At 33.8% G+C, this 3255-nt stretch overlaps 1 protein-coding gene across 5 annotated transcripts in view; it reads left to right on the top strand.

The window, feature by feature from the left end:
• The window catches only part of LOC108752314 (multidrug resistance protein homolog 49-like), a 92739-nt gene that overhangs the window by 12337 nt on the left and 77147 nt on the right, over nt 1–3255 (top strand). For 4 of the 5 annotated variants that reach the window (XM_018493072.1, XM_018493068.1, XM_018493073.1 and 1 more), the window contains exons 2-3: nt 67–163; nt 1906–2328. The gene's annotated coding sequence lies outside the window, so the exon portion shown is untranslated. The remainder of the gene's footprint in view (nt 1–66; nt 164–1905; nt 2329–3255) is intronic. The other variant, XM_018493070.1, reaches the window with a different exon arrangement.

The following is a 3255-nucleotide window of genomic DNA, read 5'->3' as shown; positions in this document are numbered from 1 at the left end:
TATCTGTCGTCATAACGTTTATGCATCTTCTTTCATTAATCGTAGTACGAACTTTTCTTCTTTCAGTTAAATTTACCAGCGGATGGATATCGCTCTCGTCGGCTCGAAAGGCCGTTAAAGGTATTATTCGTTAGCGTGGAAACATAGCCCGTGCCCGATGAGTGTGAGTATCGTTTCGCACGGAATATTCCTAATTTCGTTAACTGTACATTATCCAATTACGCGCAATCGTTCTCCACATGATCGCCATTATTCCGATCGCGCCCGGCACATTATCGTTCGTTTTCAAAAGCGATTCGCCGTTCATAGCGATTTGGATCCACAGGATCGCGTTGCTTTTTTTTCTACAAAGCGGATCAAGCGCGGCTAATGGTTTTTCCTCCCTTACGTATCACGATTACGTATCGCAATTGCCACCTAACGGAACGATGACTCTCTCTCTTTTTCCAATGATTAAGTGCACGCGTTTTGTGGCAATCGATCGCGTGTGACTCACGAAGGAGTATAAGGGGACTCGACATGCGCGTACCTTTCTGGTCTCATTATCGTGATTGTGTCAAAGCGATTCCGTAGAAAGAATTAAATCCGACAAAAGAGTCGCTACTATTACGGTATAAATCGACCGCTATATATAACGTACGGTGTTGCACGTACCTGCTACAGCTGCATCGCCTGCTCGTTCCTTATTGATCGCGCTACAGGGCTTTAAGCGCCGTAAGAAACTACATAAATTAATCATGAGACGAGAGAGACTTGCCGCGGGCTCTTAAACGGATCACGTCACCTCTGGTGGTATTAGAAATTAAGGATAATTAGGAGAATTAAGATAGAATATCGGCGTGTGCGCTTTATTTTATTTTCGTTGATGACAAAAAGAATTATTTATTTTTCTATTTAACAGGATCTGCTCTAAATTATATTATTTCGATGGGCAGACTGCACGTAAGAATATAAATTAATTAAAGCAGACGAGAAGAGAGCACAACACAGCTGGCAAACTCAGACACCATAATATAAATTCAGTGACGTAAAAAAATAAATAGGAAAAGATATTGGCACATATAAAGCTTTTTAGAAGCCTGTTTAGAACCTTGAGAGGTCAATTCTTCACATACGAATATGTAAAGAAATAAAATAATATCTGTAACAATATAAAATACGAATAGCGGAATAGCGTAACAATATAAAATAAGAGAAAAGATACGTACCGTGACAAAGAAAAGTAGTATTTTGTGTAGGCACCACCGTGAAATAAATTATACTGAGAATGCTCAGTCCAGTTCCAGAATAATTTATTTGCGACGTTTTTAGATTTGTGTGATTCTATTTACGTGAACGATCTGAATGAAGTTGCATCACTCTCTAGTTTTTACATAAATATCTAAACTTCCTATATGTTTATTGCTTTGTTATATTAATATTTCAATTTTCATAAAAGTTGAAGTATAATATATGAATTAATATAATAACCCATATGGGATCTTTTTTACAGTCATCAATCAATTTACATTTAGTACAAAATCGGTTGTATACAGATTTGATGTTATATTCTCAAGATTTCTGATTCAAGAACAACTTAAATCAGAGTGTCGAAATGCTATGATATTCGGAATTATGTTATTGTTAAATTAGAGGAATAAAATAAAAGATCTGGCGTACTTAATTTTTCGAATAAATTATTGTATACCTCTTTTTAGTTGAAAGAGCAGTAAACTGGGTTCCACCCATTTAGAACGCGATTAAATGATGTGATAAGATTGGAAAATAGAGCAACAAATTAGCACATAAATTGAAGTAAATAGAACTTGATTGGCGACAGTAAGAATTCCAGCTCAATATGGGTGAATACAATAATAGATATTACGACATAGATATCTGACAAGTGCTATTTTTTCCACGTTACAGATTCGATGGACGAGCAGCCATATGGTGAAGCCGAGGAGATTTATCGGAAATACCAACAACAAAATGATCAATATACGGGAATATTTGTAGATATCTTAAAGAAATAATTTAATGATAAGAAACATTGTTCCTCGTTTGTTCCTCGTAAGTTACGTACAAAAGTAGGTCCTGTACGAAACTTATCAGGAATCTAACGGAGAATATTCACATTGTGAGGGCATAGGATGCGCCATCGTGTGTTGTAAGAAGAATTTAAAGATTCATCAACAGATCGTAAAACATTTTGTCAGGTCTCTACAAATCAGGAGACGAGTTCTAGATCCGGCGAGAGCGGATCTAAATGTGATCGTATTTGTGATTGATCGATTTGTTTTCTTGCATTTTATCCAGATTTAAAGAGATTTTTTTACTTTTTTTATTACGGTGAGTAATAAAACACAATATCAAGATACAATGTAACATCGTTTCCCACTAGATATATTTAATATCTAACTAGTAGTGGCCAATTAAGCACTAATTTTGGGTATTAAAAGTATTGTTAACAATACTGCTATTTATTGACAATTTGATTGATTTGTAATTTATTCTTAAAACTAGAAAAATATATATATAATTCTTATTCAATTAACAGTACCTACTTTTAATACTCAAAATAAGTGATTAATTGATTAGAATATTAAATTTTTATATAATATATAGATATCATTCCTATCTCATGCGAAAATTCAGGTAATGAAATCAAACAGAATTTGTGTTACTGTAACAGAGCATACAATCGCGAAAGTTACGAAAGCCAGAAAGGTCGTAGAAAGTTTTCGAACACATAGGATGTGTAGAACGGAGAGAATATTTTTTGCATACGACCGGCATATACCAAATTACCATGCTGCGTGGAACGTAATTGCGAATTCGTAGTAAAAGCCGTTTTCGCAGTGTTAGTAGTCGAGATGTACAATAAATGTGGTCGCGTGTACTCGGTACTCTAAAAGCTGTATGAACCAGAAGAATAGATAAAATATAATAGTACTTCAAAATTTTAACAAAAATAATAGATAACAAATAAAAGAGTTATTGTTCATTTGTTGATTATTTACAGGCTTGTAAGAGAAGGGGAATCTTTTCTAAACATTTTACATCTGGTCATTTAGATAATTTTATTTTATAATAATAAATAATAACGATGTAAAGACTCTTAAATGTAAACGTAAATAAACAACCAAATAAACGGCGAAAGAAGAGTCAGTAGGTTAAAAAACATTTAATTAGTTAAAATTATTAGGCGACGATACATGAACAGATACGGAACGGCGCATATAAATGTGTAAATGTATAAAAATGTATAAAAATATA

This window comes from Trachymyrmex septentrionalis, unplaced genomic scaffold (assembly GCF_001594115.1).
Source record: "Trachymyrmex septentrionalis isolate Tsep2-gDNA-1 unplaced genomic scaffold, Tsep1.0 scaffold6, whole genome shotgun sequence".
Classification (NCBI taxonomy): domain Eukaryota; kingdom Metazoa; phylum Arthropoda; class Insecta; order Hymenoptera; family Formicidae; genus Trachymyrmex; species Trachymyrmex septentrionalis.
The sequence above is the reverse complement of the archived record's forward strand: the minus strand, read 5'-3'. Positions and strand labels throughout refer to the sequence as shown.